The sequence below is a fragment of the Aythya marila genome (genome assembly GCF_965140915.1).
Source record: "Aythya marila genome assembly, chromosome: 25".
NCBI lineage: Eukaryota > Metazoa > Chordata > Aves > Anseriformes > Anatidae > Aythya > Aythya marila.
Genome location: NC_139066.1, coordinates 2087105 through 2108243, shown reverse-complemented (window position 1 = coordinate 2108243; position 21139 = coordinate 2087105). Strand labels below are relative to the sequence as shown.

General features: G+C 52.8%; 1 long non-coding RNA gene across 2 annotated transcripts; it reads right to left on the bottom strand.

Annotated features, from left to right (window-relative positions):
- Positions 1-81: 81 nt before the first annotated feature.
- LOC309887231 lies at positions 82-6890 on the bottom strand. 2 transcript variants are annotated; one of them, XR_014319034.1, is made up of 4 exons: positions 6837-6890; positions 6293-6407; positions 3070-3174; positions 82-1674 (listed from the first exon to the last, which is right to left on the bottom strand). It is a non-coding gene; the product is annotated as an uncharacterized lncRNA (long non-coding RNA). The 2 variants fall into 2 exon arrangements; XR_014319035.1 differs by lacking the exon at positions 82-1674 and having other exon boundaries at positions 1795-3174.
- Positions 6891-21139: the final 14249 nt, after the last annotated feature.

The following is a 21139-nucleotide window of genomic DNA, read 5'->3' as shown; positions in this document are numbered from 1 at the left end:
GCATAGAGAGATAGTAAGACTTATTGCTTATTACTAACAAGCTAGAGAAGTGAGAAACAAAGGAAAGAAACCAAAAGCACCTTCCCCCCCATCCTCCCTCTTCCACCTCCTCCCCCTGAGCGGTGCAGGGGAACGGGGGAATGGGGGTTATGGTCAGTCTACAGCGCTTCTCTGTCGCTCCTTCTCGGTCACTCTCATCCCCTGTACTGTGGGGTCCCTCCCACAGGATGCAGTCCTTGATGAACTGATCTGGCGTGGGCTTCCCACAGGCAGCAGCTCTTCCAGATCTGCTCCAGATATGGGACCGTACCACAGGGTCCATCCTTCAGGAGAAAACTGCTCCAACCTGGGTCCCCCACAGGCAGCAGCTCCTGCCAGGTCACCTGCTCCTGCCTGGTCTCCTCTCCACGGGCTGCAGCTCTGGCCTGGAATCTGCTCTGGCAGGGGTCTTCCACAGGCGGCAGCCTCCGTCGGTGCAGGGCCACCTGCTCCACCATGGTCTCCTCCATGAGCTGCAGCGTGGAACCCTGCTGCACGGTGGTACTCCATGGGCTGTAAGGGGACATCCTGCTTCACCATGGTCCTCACCACAGGCTGCAGGGGACTTCTGCTCCGGCACCTGGAGTACCTCTCCCCCTCCTTCTTCACTGACCTTGGTGCCTGCAAGGCTGTTCCTCATTCCTCTCACTCTCCCAGCTGCTGTGTGGCATAGTGTTTTGTTTGTTTGTTTGTTTGTTTGTTTTTCCCCTGTCTTAAATATGCTCTCCCAGAGGCGCAAAACAACATCGCTTATTGGCTCGGCTCTGGTCAGCAGTGGGGCCCTTACCAAACATGGGGCAGCTTTTAGATCCTTCTCACAGACACCACCCCTATGGCCACCTGCTACCAAAACCTTGCCATGTAAACCCACTACAATAGGCCAACAACTGGTGTGAATGGTGAGGTTTGTGTCTTGTCACTGCCTCTGTGTTTGTTTTCCCTGGTCCCTGTCTCTGTATGCTTGTTACTTGCCTCCTCTTTTCTTAGCATCCCCATTGGCAAGATCCCCAATGTGATAACTTCTGAGGCATAAAGAGAGCCGCAGACCCATGAACCGCCCATAAGTCGTGCCCAGGTTTGGTCTCCTCACTGCCTCCATCATCACCTGTCAGTCAGGCTTGTGTCCATGCATGTTCTTCTTTCCAGCTTCCTGCTGTTCTTTCTCTCTGCCCCCCTCCCTAATGGTGAAGGGCTGATTCTAGGGAAGGACAGAAGGAGGGGGAAGCTAAAAGGTAAGAAAGAAAGGTCCTCTCTGCAGAGAAGGCATCTAAAAGCATAAGAGGAATCCCAACCAAGACATGGCACATGTCAGTGAAGGGGAGGTTGCCAAAGATAAACTGCATGGAAGAAGGCAAGTGCTGGTTGGGCACCACCATCAACATCACAGGTGTATTTTCAGTCGGGATGAAGAGGTCGATGAGTGAGTCCAGGATGAAGAGCAGCAGCTCTCAGCTCACAGACAAACCCGGCAGCAAGGAAAGAAAGCACTCTGTAGATCTTCCTCCATCCCTAGGCGAAGAAAGTGGCAGCAGGAAGAAGGAGAAGATGGAGCTGCTGCTCAGGATTCATTGTCCTCCACCACTCGGTATCTTCTGGACAGACAACACAGCAGGGCCTCAGCAAGCCAGGATGTTCCTGCAGAGACAATAGAGAGTAAGATCCCAACCCTGGGCTTCACATGAGCAGACTATGCTCTCTTCACTGTGTGTGCACAGGTATGTGTGTGTGTGTGCGCCTGATGGTACTTCAGTATTGTCGTGTTAAGGGGTGTAACTGATTTACCGTTATTGGCCTGGTCGGATTCAGGGTACTGAACTATCACAATCACAGATTCACCAGTAACGTATTACCACCCTTACTCTAGTCATGTTTAATGAGAGCTATCACAACTAGGAACAATGCAATCAAGTGCAATTTATTACAGCAACAGGTACACACGTTCTTTGGATTGTCGGTGATAGTGATTGTCTGCAAAAGCAAGCTAGCATGCATGAAATACACAGGTGACACAGGTGTGTAGCCTGGAAATTAATGCGTTAAAAGGCTCAAAGACTCTAGAGAAATTTATAACCAAGTGTTCAAATATCACCTAAAGCTGTCCCAATGTAGGGGGAAGAGAGGCTCAGCCCTTCAACTGGTCCTAGGATTCAGGATGTCCTCGTGATGTTGTATTCCCTCGGGATGGTATCTCCCCTGACGGTGGTGTCTTCCCTAAAAAGTATGCATCCAGGAGTGCCTCTGTGTAGACCCATGAGTTCATGCATTTTTTACAAGAGCAGCAGTGTGCATGAGTGCTGTTCCCTCCACCTGCTTTTGATGTTATGAATGATATCAGTATTAGAACAAGCGGCACACTGGGAATAAACAGAAACAGTGATCTGTCTTATCACATCAGGTTGCTCAGGATTTCTCAGCCTGTCTCCCTGGTGATGGTGATCATGAGAGAGGGTATAGGAAAGGTGTGACTCAGAGACCGTGTAGGACCTGGCTGAGTTGGATTTTCATCTAAGAGAGAGGCAGCAGCCTTATTGGTCCTAACCACTCTTTTTGGATCATGTCTGAATGAAGACATTTTGCTCCTCACATTTCCCTGTGCTCTTCTTCCTGCCTGCCCTCTCTCCCAGGTTCACCTGCAGCCTTAAGACATGTCACTGTATGACCAGTGCATGCTGTGCTGGCCCAGTGACACAATCCCGCTGGTCAGCAGCTGCAATGAGCCCTGCATCAGGCAGTGCCAGTACTCCATTATCATCATTCAGCTCTCCCACAGGGAGAACACCTTGAGGGCAGGGGCTCTTTCCCCACCTTCTCCTTCCTTTCAAGCCACTGACCCCAGTCCCAGGGTGTCACGCACAGCACAGAGGTACAAGGCGCTGTCAGAGAGCTCAACTTCCTTCAGCCGCAGAATGCTGGATTTCCCCACAGTGTTCAGCTCTGTGGTGAAACAGCCGCTCTGCTTGGTGCCTGCTCTGGTGTGATATGTGACCAGCTGAGGGGCTTGTCCCTTCTTCTGCTGCTACCAATACAAACCATAAAAGCTGGGGATTTGATACGTGCAAGTGGTCTGGAACATTTCTTTCTGTTCCACGGTGACTTGTCCTTCTTGCTGGGTGACGGAGGTCTGCCCCATGGCATCTGAAAGAAACCAAATGTCACCAACTGATCACAGAAACGTGGAGGAGAAGCAAACTTTTTTATGGGAAGGCTCCCTGTGCCTTGGACTGCAGCAAGATCCCATCAGTCAAAGAGCTCCCACAGGTAGGGCCATTTCCATCCCCCCAGGGTAGAACTGTTTTTAATTCCTTCTCTCAGGAGAAGAAACTGCCCAGAATGTCAGAAGAGAGAGGCAGAGTGGCATGGATGGTTGGCAACAGGAAAGGAAGGGAAGAAGATCTGAGATGATCAGGAGAGGAGGTCTTTCTGCTGTTTCATTTTTCTTCACAGCAGTAAGAGCATCTTCAGATATGAAGCACAAAACGGGCGTGATCTGATACTAGCCATCATTTTCCCAGTAATTCAAGAGCAACTCCCTGCAGAGAGCTGTTGATGGGGGTGATGGTCTCCTGAAGAGAAGGAGAATCATGCTGCCATCCACAGGCAATGCTTACCCAGTGGTTGCCTCAGGAAGGCAGCGAGGATGAGATAAACAAGGCGCATTGTGAGACCACTCCTCCGGCATGTGTGAGAGAGCCTCAGAAGAGCACCCGTCCCCACCAAGAGCCGCTGGGGAGCAGAGCTGCAGGAAATGACTCGGCAAGGGGAACAAAGAATGCAAGGGGGAGGAGAAAATGCTTGTGCTTGGAGTGCTTGAAATACCCGGCTGCGGTCCTCCTCCACTAGTGACAGTACTGCTTCTGCAGCCAACATCTGCACAGCTGGGGAACATGGTGGCTCTTTTCTCCCCATGGTCGGAAGGGTCTGTTCCTGCACTGATCCTCCATTGGCATCCTCCCCGCTACAGTGAGAAATTTCTGCTGTTCTACACACTCCTGATGGCCCATTTAGAGTCTTCAGGGCTCATGCTCCACTGGGGTTTTACATCACCTCCTGGGGTCCTCCTCTCTCTGGGGATGGTTCTTTTTCTTCTGGGAACAACTTGCACCCTGTTTCTAACCACTCTCTTCTTTCTTTCCTATACCAACTGGGAACATTGCCTTGTAAGCAAGTCCCCAGAAATTGGTGAGGAACCCTGTGGTGCAGCATCCCAGCAGTCTGGCTGTGTCCTGATGGGGTGGGATGAGGAATGGTGTAGTCACTGTATCATTCAAGGTTCCAGAGCTATCATTAGAGTGAGTGTCCAGAACTGACATTTCTGGCCGGGACATTATCTCAGTCCCAAAGGTAGAATCAGAATCATTGAATATCCCGTCTTGGAAGGGACTCATAAGGATAATCAAGTCCAACTATTGGCACCACACAGTTCTATCCAAGTTCATATGACTAAGAGCATATTAAACTTCTTAAACTCCAACAGGCTTGGTGCCATGACTACAGCCCTGTGGAGCCTGTTCCAGTGTGCAACCACCCTCTCAGTGAAGAACCGCTTCCTGATATCCAAACTGAACCTCCCCGCAACTTGACACCATTTCCTGGGGTCCTATCACTGGTTAGCAGAGAGAATACATTAGCTCCGGCCACTCTACTCCCCATCGTGAGGAAGCTGGAGACCATGATGAGATCTCTTTTCCAGGCTGAACAGGCCAAGTGACCTCAGCCACTCCTGAATGCCTTCCCCTCAAGGACCTTCACCATCTTTGTAGTCCTTCTCTGGACACTTTCCAATAGTTTCACGTCTTATTTTACTGTGGTGCCCAAGACTGCACACAGTACTTGAGGTGAGGTCACACCTGCACAGAGTAGAGCAGGACAATCACTTCTCTCGACTAGATAGCAATGCTGTGCTTGAAGTATTGTGCTGAACTGGGGCTTGGGACAAAGCCTGTACAACAAGATCTTAAAATGTGACCATTACAGAAAATACAGGAAACCCAACATAACCACTCTGATGGTCTCTCAGGACAGTGTCGTTTAAACCCAAGCTCTGCAAGGGGACTTCCAAGGACCAGAAGCGTCTCCCAGCGAGCATGGCTGCAGCTGTGCCCCAGGCTCACCCCTACACACCGTGTGGCACCCCCTGTCCCTCCAAGCTCTGCAGGCCGTTGGCTGCCTTTGCTGCAAGGACACTACCAGCTTGTGTCCAGCTGGGTGCCTCCTGCACCCAAAAGGCTTTCCTGTGTGTCTGCTTCCTTGGTAGCCAGCCCCCACACTGCATTATTCTGGGGGTGCTTCCTGACTAAGAGGAAAAGCCTTTTCTTTGCTCCTTTGCACCATCATGAGGCTCTGACCCTTTCTCCAGCCTGCCCGCATTCTCCAAAGCCCACTTGTGACCTACGCTGTCACCACCTGTGTGCCCTTTTTGGGGACCAGGCATGGACCATGCCAAGGGTGCCTTCCTTCTGACTGCTCATGTCATTAATGAAAGGATTCAGCAGGACTGGATGTCTCTGGCATTGCCAGCTGCTACTCAGGCACAAGGTGCCCTCCATGCCAAAGCTGCTGGACAGGGCCCCTGGGAAGGGCTCCCAGGAACCACAAACATGGTGCAGATGGGGAGGGAAGGAAGCTTTGTGTCTCTATGTCAGAAATCAACACCTGCTCATATGCAGGCCTCTCCCTGCAAGGTGTTAGCAACTTGAAAGAAGCAGCGAGAGCACGACTGTATGGAGGTCTCTGTGGTGCTACTCACACAGCTCATGCAGTCAGGTGTGCCCCTCCACTCTCTCGACGTCGCTGGGTGTGACATCCTGAACCCTCACACCCAGATAGGTCAGACCCACACCTGACCCTCATCATCTGACCGAGAAGAACCGAAGGGCCTCCTCAGTCCGGACGAGTCTAGGCTGGGGCTTTGGCTCGGATGGCGGGGGAACTCCCGAGGTTGCAGGACGAGGTGGTCCTGGCGGGCGGAGCGGCAGCGCCCCCTGGGGGCTGTGCCCCTGCCTTGCCCCCGCCAATCACGCCCGGCCCCGCCCGCCACGCTTCCTGCACGGCCGCAGCCCCGGCTCCTCTCCCCGTGGCTCTCAGGGCGCAGTAATACACCGCCGCGTCCCGAAGACGAGGCTGGGTAAGCAATAGGGTGCTGGACTGGCGGTCTCCTGCCACCGACAACCGCCCTGCCGGGTCCGTCACGTCTTTGGACCCACTACTAGCCCACACGAGGAATGTGGGTTCTCGGCCCGCGATCTGACGGTACCAGTAGATGTCGTCGTATGACTGGATGTTGGGGTGTGAGCAGGTGATGTTGATGCCGGTGCCCTCCCTGGTTTGTGCCAACGGCTCCTGCTGCACCTGGGCTCTGCCTGCAGCCACTGCCAAGAAGAAAAAAGGAAAAAAATAAGAAAATGGCTTTGCTTCCACCAAAAATGTCATGAAAGGGGAAAGGGCAGAAGAAAACGGTTGATAGCCAATGCAAGCTTTTTCTCAGAAGAAAGCACACAAAGGACATTTCTCTGGGAAGGTTTATTTAGTGAACAGGTCAGAGCAGGGCTGTTTAGAAGGAGGGTCCGAGCCAGGAGGAGAAGGGAAGCAGGCAGCAATGAGTGGGGGTGTGCCGAAAGGAGAGGAGGAAGGCAGGGAGCAAGGCAAGGTGGGAGGCAACGGCCGGCTGAGCTCGCTGGAGGCAGGCGGGATGGCTGCAGAGGGAGGCCAGAGGGGAGCGAGGTCCGTAAGAAGCCGGCGGGCCAGAAGCGAGGGCAGCCCCGTCCCGTCCCGTCCCCGGCGCCGGCAGCCCCGCGCACCCAGGAGCACCGCGGCCAGCGCCGCCAGCCCTGCGGCCCGGCCCTGCCGCATCCCGCCGCTCCGCCGCCCGCGCCGCGCTGCCCCCGCCAGCCCCGGCTCTGCTCCGCCCGCGGCGCCTCCTCCCCGCCGCCGCCGCCCGGCGCCGCCAGCTCCGCCCCGGGGCCGCTCGGGGGCTGGCCCGGGCTGCGAGTGCTGGGCGCCTGTGGGCGGGCAGGGCTTCGGCTGCTGCCCGCGGGGCTCGGCCCGTCCTGCAGCCCAGCCCGGGATAGGAGAGGCAGAGGGCGAGGGAGTGGGAGTGGGAGCGGGAGCGAAAGGGAGAGGGAGCGGAGACAGCAGCTGCCCGTCTGCTACGGCATCTCCTTTGGGAGTGGGAAGGGGAGAGGAGGGCAGTGAACATGGTAGGAGATGAGTAGGGAGAGAGGAGAGAAGCGGGAGAGGAGAAAGCAGCTGCCTGCCTTAAGCGTCCCCAGTGGAGGGCAACGGGTCAGGCCGGGCTGGGCCTGGGAGCTTGGTGCTGTGGTGCGCTGGTATCACAGCTGTGGCCGGCACTGCTGCAGGTGTGGAAAGCCAGCAGCAGGAATGGGTCCGGGGACACAGTGCCCCGACAGCACCCCAAACCGTACGGGGCCCTGCTGTCTGGCACTGCCCATTGAGCTGTCATCGTCGGTTGAGCGTCTCTGCCCAGATTGAGGGGCACAGTTGCCACTTTCCCCTTTTACAGGCTCCATGCAATAGAAGCTGAGCACGTACCTGGGAGACACACAGACAGGCACATGCATGCCCCATTGAGGGAAGTTACATCCAGGCCGGTACCCCCAGTAGCTGCTTTTGGAGACCCCAAATGCTCCTGCCGTATTTGCCTGGAGGCTGAGGCTCCCTTTTGAGATGGTAATGATGCTAAAACTCATCCAAATTAGTATTTAGCTACATATATGGTAAAATATCCTAATTATCCGGGATGTGGATGAAAACCTAGAAATATGCCAATTGGATGTAGATGAGAACCTTATGAGAAGCAGATGTAAAAAAGAAGGTATCGCTCAAGGCCAATGGATGAGGGAAGGATGGACAACTTGTTGGCAGGAAACAAGGCAAAGATAAACAAAAACTTCTAAATACTGTGCAGCAGCACGTCAAAGTCCACAAAGGTAAAAAGTTTAACCTCCTCTTCCTCATTGCCTTCATCCTGCAAGACCCCTTTTCCGTGCATCACTTTCCCTGCACCAGGAGCTACTAGGGGACCCCCTGGCTCCAGCATCTGACAGCACAGGCCAGGGATGTCCTCGCAATGAGTCTGACTCCTGCAGCTGGCACCAAATGCACTCCTCCCTCTCCACCAGGAGTTGCTACTTTCTCCTTGCAGCACACGTGCACATGGGACAGAGCGAGATTACGCAGATGTAAGGAAATATTCCATAAGAGGACAGGACAGACGGTGGTGCTCATGTGCAGGGCCCAGCCACACAAGTACATGCTGTAGCCCCTTTTACACCTTGCTCTGTCTGCCCTCATGTGCTCCTCCCGGCTCCCATTTCCCTGCACGTCCCCTCATGGGGTTGTACAGGTCTGTCCTGCACCCATCCCAGCCTGTGTCCTGGCCTACAGCTGTAGGAGGTGCAAGGCCCAGGCTGATCTCCCTGGCAGTGGCACCTGTGGTTTCTTGATATGCCATCAACTGGTGTGAATGGTGATGTTTGTCTCTTGTCATTGCCTCTGTGTTTGTTTTCTCTGGTCTCAGTCTCTGTATGCTTGTTGCTTGCCTCCTCTTTTCTTAGCATCCCACTTGCCAAGGTCCCCAATCTTAGAACCTCACTGACATAAACTCAGCCACAGCTCTGTGTACCCCCCACAAGTGGTGTGACTGCCCACATTTGTCTTCTCACTGCCTCCCGCAACATCTGTCAGTCAGGTTTTTATCCCTGTGAGTTGGTTCCAGCTTCCTGCTGTTCTTTCTCTGGTGGTGCTGATGTATTCAAGGAGCACAGAAGTCCAGAAGCTCTCTGCAGAAGGCAGCTGCATGACTGACAGCGAGTCCCAGAAGAAGCTGCGATTGTGTAGGGCCAGAGCAGGGCAAACAAAGGGTGAGCACCGCTTGTGCCAAGGAGGGGAGCAGGAGCTCAGCCCACAGGCCTCCCACCAGACTGGAGTTCCGCAGTGGGTGGCAGATGCATGCAGCTTGGTCATAGGCCATGAGTGTGAAGAGGACATCCCAGTTTAGGCCCACTAGTGGAGGAAGGGGAGCCAGACCACACAGCTGGAAAAGTAAATTGTCCATAAAGAGGCGTCCTGACCAAGACATGGCACATGTCAGTGAATGAGAGGTTTCCAAAGACAAACTACACGGAAGGATGCATGGGCTATTTGGGCACCACACACAAGTGTATTCCCAGCCTGGATCAAGAGGTAGATGGCTGAGTCCAGAATAAAGAGCAGCAGCTCTCAGCTCTCAGACAAACCCAGCAGCTACAAAAGAAACCTCCCTCTAGACCTTCCCCTCACTCCTGTGGGAAGGAGATAGAGTTTCTGCTCAGGATTCCTTGCCTTCCACCACTCGATATCTTCTGGAGGTAAAACACAGCAGGGCCTCAGCAAGCCAGGATGTTCCTTCAGAGAGAGTAGAAAGTAAAATCAGAACCCTGGAGTTCAGGAGAGCAGTATTTGTTTTCTTCACTGTGTGCACAACTATCTCTGTGTGTGCCCAAATATACTTCAGTATGCATCCAGGAGTGTCTGTGAGTGCACCCATGAATTCATGCATCTTTTGACATGAGCAGCAGTTTGCATGAGTGCTGTTCCCTCTACCTGCTATTGATGTCATGAATGATATCGGTATGAGAACAAGCGGCACACCGTGAATTAACAGAAACAGTAATCTGACGTCAGCATCCCACCAAGGCTGATATGTGGTGACTGTGCATGTTGCCCCATATTTCCTGAGCAGTCCTAATGAGAAACCCTCCAGAGGATCAGAGGCTGCACCTCCAGCACGCACGTAGTCCAACCCTGTTTTCAGAGCGGGTCATCAGATCAGGTTGCTCAGGATCAAGTCCAGGCAAAGTCTGAACTCTTCCAAGGATGGAGCTCCAATAACACCTCTTAGGCAATCTGCTTCAGGATTTGATCACCTTCAGGGTAAATATTTCTTCCATGTATCTAACCAAAACTACCCGTTTCTTAACTTGCACGCATTAGCCCCAGACTAAGTATGCTTCATCTCCAGAGTCCAGCTCCGTCTCCTTTGCATCCTCCTGTGAAGTGGGAGTAGAAAATACACGTCTGTTTGGCTTTCTGTGTGGCACCCACAGGGTTTGTCCTTCCACCCACAGCACAGCAACACCAGGACCCATGTTCCATTCGTTCAATGCCACTTCTGCCCAAGGGTTCAGGCATTGCATGACTCAGCACCTTGCACTTAAGGCCTGAGAATCCCATTTGTTAGCCTGAGTAGCAGTGGCAAGGAAAGTGCTGGAGTGCCCCAACTGATCACTGGTGGGTGTCATGACAGAAATAAGCTTGCATCATGTAAGTAGAAGGTGTATGATTTTATTTATTTTTTAAAACAATAAATGAAAGTCATCAAATTATGGGAGTGAAGAAGGAATTCCCTATGGGCAGGATCTGCATTGTGTGTCTTGGGAAAACCCACCCGGCTCTGTCCGATGCTGGTAGAAGGCAGGATCACCTGCATGTGAAAGGTTTCCTTTCTGTGTACATGCATCTTGTTATTCCTTCTAACTAAAACAGCCACTGACCTGTTGGGCCTTTCTTTTGTGATCCAGAAAGGGCCCTGCACAACCTCTCCCCCTGTACAGACATCCCTGGGTCAGAGCAGGAGGAGGCAAAACAGGCCAGCAGGTTTTCCCTGAGGGCAGTGTCAGCAGGGGTAGGGTCACAGTCAGGAGCTGGGTCACCTGTAGCCAAAAGGGCCCCAGAGAGTCCCTAGGGAGTCACCCAGACTGACAACATTTGCTTTTACTGGACTCTTCCAGCACGTGAGCTGAGTCTTCTGCCCACACTGACATGTGTTGCCTGGAAATACTTGGGCCTTCCTGCCTGCCACTCAGGAGTTGCCTTCTTTGGGGAAATGGCATAAAGCAGGAAATGTAAAGCAGTATCACAGGAAGGCAACACACATCCCATATCATTAGGTGGGATGTTTTTCATGCATGAGTAGCTTGTCAGAAAATAGTCCATGCTTCAAGGGATGCCTCTGGACATGGGGCAGCTAAGGCCCACTATAAAAGCCAGCCCAGCTCCGTGCTCAATCATCCATTTCTCTGGCCTTCGTCTTGTTGGGAAGTATGTGGGTGTGAAGCCCCTTCTTGTGCCCCTCATTCTTCCACAGGAGGACTCAGTTCCTTGGACCTTTCAGCTGCTATCAGCTGTGTGCCCTGCCATATCTTGGGACTGCTGGTTGTGGGAGAGTCAAGGGGTAGAAGGTTTGTCATGGAGGAAGACCTCCGTGGTCACAGTACTGCCTGTGCCTTGGATCTGTTAGGGTGGGGTGACAGGCTGCTCCTCATGCAAGCCCATGTTCTGCTTCCTCTCTGCCCTCTCTCCCAGGTGCACCTCCTGCCCCCAGACATGTCCTGCTATGAGCAGTGCCAGCCATGCCAGCCCTGTTGCCTGACGCCACTGGCCAGCAAGGCCACAAGCATGGATCAGCTTTCATCAGGCCATGGAACTCAGAGACCCCATAGGTGGCACAATCGCACCATGCTCCAACTATAGGGCACACGCTGGAGGATCTTCTTCCAGGCACCAAGCTCCTCTGTATTTTCCAGAGTCATGAGGATGAAGTGGCCCTTGCGCTCCATGCAGCACCGCTGCTCTCTATACCCAGGCAAGGGCCTTCTGAACTCTGCACACCTCGGGGCCCTGTGGTGTGGGGCTGATTTAGTTTCACACAGACTGTATGCCAGTGTAATGGGACCAGGACAGAGGATGGGGTTATTGCTCCATGGTGTGAGGATGGGGGGACCTCTCCCCAGGCCAGGTTCTCTGGGAGGCAGTGCTGGCTCAGGTGGCGGTGCAAGGGCAACACGCATCAGAACCAAGCCCACCACAGCCCAGCTCTGGCCTGACCTTTAGCCCAGGGTCTCTGCACAAGCTCAGACCTAGCATAGCCCTGCCCCAGCTCTGCTGCCTGTGTGCCTATGCCTGCCTGGCCAAATCTTGTCAGCCTGGCCTGGCCAGCCTCTTAGGTGGTGCAGGGCCATCACTGGATGGAGCCTTCATCCAGGCCTCTCTGGAGTCTGGCCTATCTGGTATTGTAATACACAATAAATGTTTGTTCATTGTCTTTTGTATTAGAAAAACAAGGAGTTCTGTTTGAGGAGCAGGAGTTGCAAAAGCTTCCTGCTGAAGTAAGGAGATGTATAATGCTTGGCTAGACACTATGAAAATTCCTTTGCTTAATGTAACAAAAAAGAGAACCCCCTCCCCTTCTCTCCTTCTGCATCTCAGTTGCCTCTTTTGTTCAAAGACACTGCTGCAAAGCTCATGTAACCATCTCCTGATAAGTTGCTAAACTAGTGTATCAACATCCTGCCTTCCTGTCTCACAGTGGGCCAACATGACCAATTAAAAAAAAGAAGTTGAACCACAACGCGGAGGAAGACTACGGCCTTCATCTTCACGACCACCAGAGGGACAGAGACGACCCTCTAGCAACAGTGCACGCAGTCGCAGAATATACCAGGATGTGCTGCGTAATCCCAGAATTACCAAGATATAAAAAGGGACCCTGGTGGGGGTGAGGTGCGCGCCGTTGACGGAGCCGAGACTCCCCGGCCGCCCAGTGCTGTTTTGCCTGCTGTTGCTTACTCAATAAATTCCTTTCTATTATTAATGCAATGCTCTCTGAAAATTAATTAAGGGGGCAACTTATAACAGTATTAGCCCCCGCCCAGCTCTCATGCTGGGACTGAGACTTTCTACGCATAACACATCTATTGCCTGGGTTAGAGCAATAATCAATAGGTGCTCCTGAGCCAGAACTATCTCCTGGCTAACACTGAAGTCTGAGATGGAGGAGCATATTCACAATTTGGAGATTCACCTTTGTCTTGGAAACGACAAAATCCATCTGGAGAACAAGTGAAATTTTTGATTCCATCTTTCCTATTCCTGAGCTTTCGTGCTGCAATATGAGCAGCAGAAAACATCAACAAAAAGCGTCTTCCATTTCCTCTCATGGCCTCTCTTGATCTCTCATTTTCCCTCCATCTGTCCTTTCTCCCTCACACTCTACTTCATTACAGACAGCAATACAAACAGCTGTCCATCCTTCTCCAGGCATCCATCCACCCACTCTTCACTTCATGACCTTCCTGGAAGTGAGATACAAATTAGTCTATCAAGTCCAGATTCTTTTCTCTATTCTTGTCCCTTACCTCTTCTCTTGTGTCAGTTTCCAAAAACCAAATAGGTCAGACAAATCTGGAGCATTCGATAGAAATTTTTTATTCAGGTTTCAAAGAAATAGTAATTCTATTTGTTTTTTATTTGCATTTCTAGTGAAATATTTCTTTGTGTCCCACAGTGCTGTATTACATACAATAATTTTCTGCGTAAAAGAAATTCCCAACTCATAAGAATTCCAGCCAGACAACAGAAATACTCTTATACACAACCATCAGTATCAACCCATCGATTTTTTTTTTTCCAATCAAAGTGAAGAGAAATTAAGCTTCAAAATGTTGCAAAAGAAACAAAAAATAAACAAAATTTTAGAAGCTTTTTTTTTCTCATTCGGATTCTCAAACTGGTATTTAACAGCTGTTTGGTCAGCCCCAGGCATGTTCCCAGGCAAGAACCAGAGGGAAAGCATTGTTCCTGCAGAGGTGTTCAATGTCCACAGAGAATCCTTGGGGCAGTGATCCCGGGGATAGATCAGACCCTTTCTGAGACAAGGCTGAGGCTGGTGCTGCCTTCCCTGAGATCACAGAGAAAAGAGGGCCCATGGCTGTCCCCTGCTGGGAGCTGCCTGGGCCAAGCTTTTCTTTCTCCAGGTTGCGTTGCTTCTTGCTCTTGCAAACAGACAGAAGAGCTTCCTGAAGCCTGGGGACATCAAAACACCATATTCAACATGGTTTTGAGACAGAGGCTGTTTGGGAAAGAGGACTGGGCTGGTAGATCTTGGAGTGAACAGGGGAAACAGCACCGCCAGGGGAGAGTTGAGTGCCCCATCCCAGAGCTCTGCCTTGCACAGACACATCCCCTCCACATCCAGAGTTGTTGCTCAGCCAGGGCAGCTCTGTGCACCAGGGTGTCATGCACAGCACAGAGGTACAAGGCACTGTCAGAAAGCTTGACTTCCTTCAGACGCAGAACACTGGATTTCCTCCCACTGGAGTTCAGCTCCGTGGTGAAACGGTCACTCTGCTTGGTGCCTGCTACTGCTTGATGTGTAATCAGCTGAGGGGCTTGTCCCTTCTTTTGCTTGTACCAGAGCAAGCCATTAAAGTTGGAGGTTTCATATGTGCAATTGGTCTGGAAGGTGTTTCCCTGCTCCACAGTGACATGTCCTTCTTGCTGGGTGAGAGACACCTGCCCCATGGTTTCTGGAAGAAAGAGAAGGTCAGCAGCTCTGTAGAAAAGTCTCCAGGCAGCCAAACAGGAGTGGGTTTAGACACGTGGGAGATAAGTTTCCCAGGAGTGAGCCCAGCCTGTGCACACAAGGAAGAGGACTTTGGAGGAACACATCAGGCAGAAGACAGACTGGACACCCTGGTAATGTCCATGGGAGGAGAGCTTTCATGTCCCTGTATCCACTTGGACACAATCTGGCTGTTTCTATAGGAAAGGGAGAAATGAGGGACTGCAGAGACTGATGAAACCTTCTCTGGTGACAGTAGGTGGACCAGAAGAGAGAGGCAGAAAAGAGATGGACTGAAAGGACGAGAGAAGCAGGAGAGGCCTGTTCTTCATCTCCATTTCCAAATTTTGAAGAATAACAGTATCATGATAGAAACCAGCCAAGAACCAGAAACAGGAGACAACATTTACCAACATTTTCCTTGTGATTCAAAAGCTATTCCCCATATAAATGTGGTAAGGCTTCCTGGGGAAAGCAGATTTATACCTTGATTAAAAGCCAGCACTTACCCAGCAGTTGCCCCAGGAAGGCAGTGAGGATGAGATACCCACGGTGCATGCTGAGACTGACCCTCCTGTTTACTGCGGGAGGGAGAGTCAGAAAAGCACCTCCCAGCCCCAAGAGAACAGAGCTCAGGAAATGACTCTGCTGGGGGAACAGGAGGAGATTCAGCAAAGATAAATTGTCTGTTCTGACTGTGCCCCAAATGCTCCCTGGGGTTTCTCCCTCCTCCAGCAGGAGCAACCCCTGAGGATTGTCACAGTCAGGGATCCTGGGAACTCTGGGAGCCGCATCATGTGCAGGGGCTGCTCTTGTCTCCTCTCCCAGTGGGGTCCTCACCTCCCCAGCTACATCCGCCTTCTCTTCTTCACACACACTGCTTGGCCATGGCTGATGTCAGGGCAGTCTTCTCCACTGAGCTTGTGCACCTTCACCTGGGGTCCTCAGCTCCATGGGGATGTTCCTGTTTCCCGTGGGAGGACAAGACACTTTGGTTTCTCTTTCACATCCCCAGAAAGAAGGGAGGAATCATGCTATGCAGCAGCCAGGGTTTCTGGCTGTGTCCTGTTCTGGTGGGATAACCTAGCATTTGCAAGAGGAATGGGGCTCCATTGGGGTGTTGGATGGCACAAGCCCAGAGGGGACAAGGACAAGCTGTTCCATAGGGCAAGGGGTGAGGAGTCAGCAGGGAAAAGAATGTGGGTTCAGTGGGTCACATGCACTCACAATGATGGGCCACAGGGAGCACCCACCCAGGGCCACATTCCTGGCAGTTTCTGCTTCCCTGATGCTTGGGCTCCCTCTATCCCCACCCCTAACACCTTGTCTGGCTTTTCTGCACCTGGCTAGTTGCGTTGTCTTCCCCCATACCTCCCTCAGTACACCTCAAATGCAGAATTCTCAGACACCCAAAGGAATGACACTCCAAGTCCTGCAGCCCCCAACTGTTCCTTTTATATCCCCCAGGCAGCGTGAACGTTCTCCCTCTCTCCAAAAAAGTTTACTGCACAAAGCATTGAATCCTCCTCATTGCTTGTGTTTTCCTGAAACAGATGGAGATTTTTCGTGGAGCAGTTTGGGATCTGCATGGCAGCTCACCTGAGTAGGCACAGAGCTCTGCTGTGCTGTACAGAGCTGTGCTGTCCACATCCTGAGCCCAAGATCTTGTCCCCATATCTGTTCTTCATACCTTGTACCCAGATCTGCTCCCCACACCTGCTCCCTAGAGCTGGATCCCACAGAGCTCTTCCCAGTACAGAGTTCCCAGATCGGGTTCCCATGACCCGGGCATGAACACCTGGTCTGCAGATCTGCTCCCCCAGACCTGCTGCCCAGACCTGATCCTCAGATCTGGATCACAGCTTTTGTCCCCATATAGCCCAGTAGATTGCAACAGCTTGCCAGTGAGGGGCACTGTAGGTTCCGGAGGCCAGCCATGGCTGGCTGGTGGGGGTCCACCACCGCACTCGGGAGATTCCAGCAGCTTGCCGGCAAGGGTCCGCTGTAGCTCCTGGAGAGCCAGGCATGGCTCTTCGGTGCGAGTCTGCTGTGGCACTTGGGAAACCACTGCTGATCATTAGCGGGGGTCTGCTGCCACGCCCTCAGTCCGACGCAGGTCATTGGCAGGGTTCCGCTGCCACACCCGGGAGACCATAGCAGCTCACCAGCGAGGTTGCGCTGCAGCTCCCGGAGGCCCGCTGCAGCTGGCAGACCTGGTCCCAAGACGTGCTCCACCAGGACCTGCTCCCTACACCTTCTCCTCACACCTGTTCCACAGATCTGGTCCCTAGACATGCTCGCTAGAGCTGCTCCCCAGAGCTGGCTCTCCAGACCTGCTAATATGACCTGCTCTGCACACCTGTTCCACATATCTGGTCTTGAAAACTGCTCCCCAGACCGGTTTCCCAGAGGTGGTCCCCAGAGCTGGTTCCCAGAAGTGGTCTGCAGACCTGGTCCCCAGATCTGTTCTTCAGTTCTGCTCTCACAAACCTGGTATCCAGACCTACTCTGCACACCTGGTCTCCAGTTCTACCCCCAAGATCTGGTCTCCAGAGCTAGTTCACAGACGTGGTCCCCACTCCTGGTGCCCAGACATGGTTTCCGGATCTGGTCCCCAGACCTTCACTCCTGAGAGCTGGTCTCCTGACCTGGTCGTCAGAGTGGGTGCCCAGGGCTGCTCCTCAGAGTTAGTGCCCAGGACTGATTCCTAGACCAGGTTCCCAGATCAGCTCTCCAGACCTTCTCCCCACACGTCTTCCGCAGATCTGGTCCCCAGAAGTGCTCACTGCACATGGCAGTGAGCATGTGGTGAGTCTGTAGGAGTGAAGCAATGTGTTGTTTGATGAATAGTTTCCATTTCTAAGAAGAATCGCAAAAAATCCCTGAAAATCTCCAAAGATAACAATGGCAGTGAATCTTAGCACGAGCAGGATCTGCAGCATGTGCCTTGCCCTGACAAGTGGTCTGTCTTATGTTCTTTGGTGAGCTCCACCACAACCACTCCCTCACTCCCCCTCAGAAGAAGAAGAGGAAAAGAAAGAAATTTGGTATAAGGCAAAAGTAAGAGAAGAAAATTTTGCTGAGGTGATCGGCTCCGGGGCAGACGTGTTCTGCAGCGGAGCAGGGGACCGAGGCGGGCAGGGCTTTTTGTCCGGCATCGAGGCCACTCGGGGGAGCCTCCAGGAGCCGGCTGTCCTCGCGAGGGAGGCTGACGAGGCGAGGGCGGAGCCAGCAGCGCCCCCTCCCAGGCTGTTTAAATGTTGCCCCTAGGGAGCGCGAGTGACCAGGAGCGCGGCGAACAGGACGGGCAAACAGGGCGTGGCACGTCGAAGGGCGTGGCAGTTTGCGCGGCAGTTCGTGCGGGCAGGGCGAGCGGGGGGCCTATCGTCACTCTTTTGCAGCTGCCTTTCCCTTCGGTGCTTGTAACCTGCTTGCGTAGAACCTGACCATGGTATCGACCAGGCAGAAAACCGTGGCCTCCGCATCTCGTGCGGCATCTCCAGCCACGGTCACCAGTGTGGCTACTCAGACGGAGGGCTCGGGGAAACACGCAGCCGTCCAGGTCCTGGGCTGCAGAGTGTGCCCCAGCCTTCTGTCGGTTTCCGACAGCAGTGGTGGGTATGCCTGTGGGAGGTGTGCCCAGATTGAAGAACTGCTCAGCCAGGTAGCGGAGCTCCGGGAGGAGGTGAACAGGCTCAGGAGCATCAGGGAATCAGAGAGGGAAATTGACTGGTGGAGGTGCGCTCTACCCTCTCTGAAGCAGGCTCACGAGACTGCCACAGCACAGGCGTCTCCTGTTACGCAGAAGACGGAGGTTCCCTCCTCCGGCCAGGCAGCGGGAGGAGACCTAGATCAAGGGGGGGAATGGAGGCAGGTGCCTATTCGGGGTGGTAGGCGAGCCCTCTCTCTGCCCACCTCACCTTCTCATCTACCCTTAAATAATCGATATGAAGGACTAGAGCAAGACAATCTAAATGACAAAGTAGACAAACACCCGTCCCAGTTGGAGGGGGCGCCTAAAACAATGCGACCTACACGTCGCATTGCCACATCATCCTTCAAAAAAGAAAGAAGGGCTATTGTTATGGGGGGCTCCCTCCTGAAAGGGACAGAGGGACCGATATGCCGACCGGACCCAACCCGCAGAGAAGTCTGTTGCCTCCCTGGGGCTCGGGTGAGAGACTTTGCCAAGAAAGTCAAGCGCCTGGTACGGCCCACTGACTACTACCCGCTACTGGTCTTTCAGGCTGGTAGCGATGAAGTAGCAACGAGAAGTCCGAAGGTGATCAAAAGAGACTTTAGGGATTTGGGGCGACTACTTAGAGGATCAGGGGCGCAGGTGGTATTTGCCTCTGTCCTTCCGATAGGGGGAATCGAAGCTGAAAGACGTACTGTTCACATAAACTCGTGGCTTCGAGACTGGTGTGACCGGCAGAATTTCGGTTTCTTTGATCATGGGAAGGTCTACGCTACACTGGGCCTGATGGCACCGGATGGGATGCGCCTCTCTCGGAGAGGGGTAAGGATCTTTGGTCAGGAGTTGGCAGGGCTGATAGATAGGGCTTTAAACTAGAGTCGAAGGGGGAAGGGGCTAAAACCAGGCGCGCCGGTGAAGACCTAAGGGATGGTACGCTAGAATCAGAGGGGCTGTGTGCCAGTGAGGTCCTTTGGTCAGATCCACAAGGTGCTGAGTGTAAGGAGACGCACTTGAAATGCTTTTACACAAACGCATGCAGTATGAGGAATAAAATAGATGAGCTAGAAGTCCTGGCCCAGTCCCGCAACTACGACATCATCGGCATAAGCGAAACCTGGTGGGATGAGTTCTGTGACTGGGGTGTTGCGATAGATGGTTACAGGCTCTTCAGGAGGGACAGGCAGGGTAGGCGAGGTGGTGGGGTGGCGATGTATGTGAAGCAGGGGCTGGACTGTGTGGAACTTCAGGTCAGCGATGGCAAAGTTGAGAGCCTCTGGGTAAGGATCAAGGGACGAACGAATACAGGGGATGTCGTTGTGGGAGTCTATTACAGACCACCTGGCCAGGACGATAGCGCCGATAAATTATTCTTTACAGAACTAAGAGAGGCCTTGAGATTAACTCCCCTTGTCCTTATGGGGGACTTCAACTTGCCGGACGTTAACTGGGAGTGCCACACGGCTGACACGAGCAAGTCCAGGAGGTTCATGAAGCACCTAGATGATAACTTCTTGGTGCAGGTGCTAACGGAGCCAACTAGGAAAGGTGCCCTCCTAGACCTGTTGCTAGAAAACAGAGAGGGTCTGGTGGGAGAAGTGGTGATTGGTGGCCGCCTCGGTCATAGCGACCATGAAGTGGTTGAGTTCAAAATTTATGGTGACAGAAGGAAAAGTGCCACCAAAACCTCATCCCTAGATATGGGGAAAGCGGACTTCAGGCTGCTCAGGGAACTAGTCAGCAAGGTCCCCTGGGAAACTGCTCTTGAAGGCCTCGATGTCCACCAGTGCTGGTCACTCTTTAAGCGATGCCTCCTAGAAGCACAAGATCAGGCAATTCCAAAATATCGCAAGTCAGGCAGGCGGGGCAGGAGGCCGGCGTGGCTGACCAGGAATGTTCTAATGGAGATTAGGCGGAAACAGAGAGTGTTTCGCTACTGGAAGGAGGGCCAGGCGTCATGGAAAGAATACAGGGATGCTGTTCGTGTTTGTAGGGAGAAAGTTCGAGTGGCCAAAGCACAGCTAGAGTTGAAGCTGGCTGTGTCTGTGAGAGAAAATAAAAAGGGTTTTTTTAGATATGTAAATGGAAAAAGGAGAACTAAAGAATACATAGGGCCGCTCCTTGATAGGGAAGGTCTCCTCACAGACGATGACGTAGGCAAAGCAGAGACGCTTAACGCCTTCTTTGCCTCTGTCTTCAATGCCGATGATGGGCTTCGGGACCCAGGGTGCCCTGAGCTGGAGGGCCGGGACGGTGGGGATGACAAACTCCCAACTGACCCTGAACGTGTGCGGGATTTGCTACTCCACCTGGATCCCTACAAGTCCATGGGTCCGGATGGGATTCATCCCTGGGTGCTGAAAGAGCTGGCGGATGTCATCGCAGAACCTCTTTCAATTATTTTTCAACGATCCTGGGAATTTGGAGAGGTCCCGGTAGACTGGAAGCTGGCAAATGTTGTGCCAATTTTCAAGAAGGGTCAGAAAGAAGACCCTAGCAATTACAGGCCTGTCAGTCTCACGTCAGTGCCTGGTAAAATCATGGAGAAGTTGGTTCTCGGACTTATTGAGGCGCACCTGGGAGACAAAGCAGTCATTGGTCCCAGCCAGCATGGGTTTGTGAAGGGTAGGTCCTGCCTAACTAACCTGATTTCCTTTTATGATAAGATCACCCGTATGGTGGACCAAGGGAAACCAGCTGATGTGATTTTTTTGGACTTCAGCAAGGCTTTTGACACGGTTTCCCATAGGATCCTACTGGACAAAATGTCCACCATACAGCTAAATAAAAACATCATACGATGGGTGAGCAATTGGCTAACGGGCAGGGCCCAAAGGGTTATGGTAAATGGGGCTGCGTCAGGCTGGCGGGCGGTCACCAGTGGGGTCCCTCAAGGCTCCATTTTAGGGCCGGTACTTTTCAATATTTTTATAAACGATCTGGATGTAGGAATAGAGGGTATTTTGAGCAAGTTTGCTGATGACACCAAACTTGGAGGAGTTGTGGAC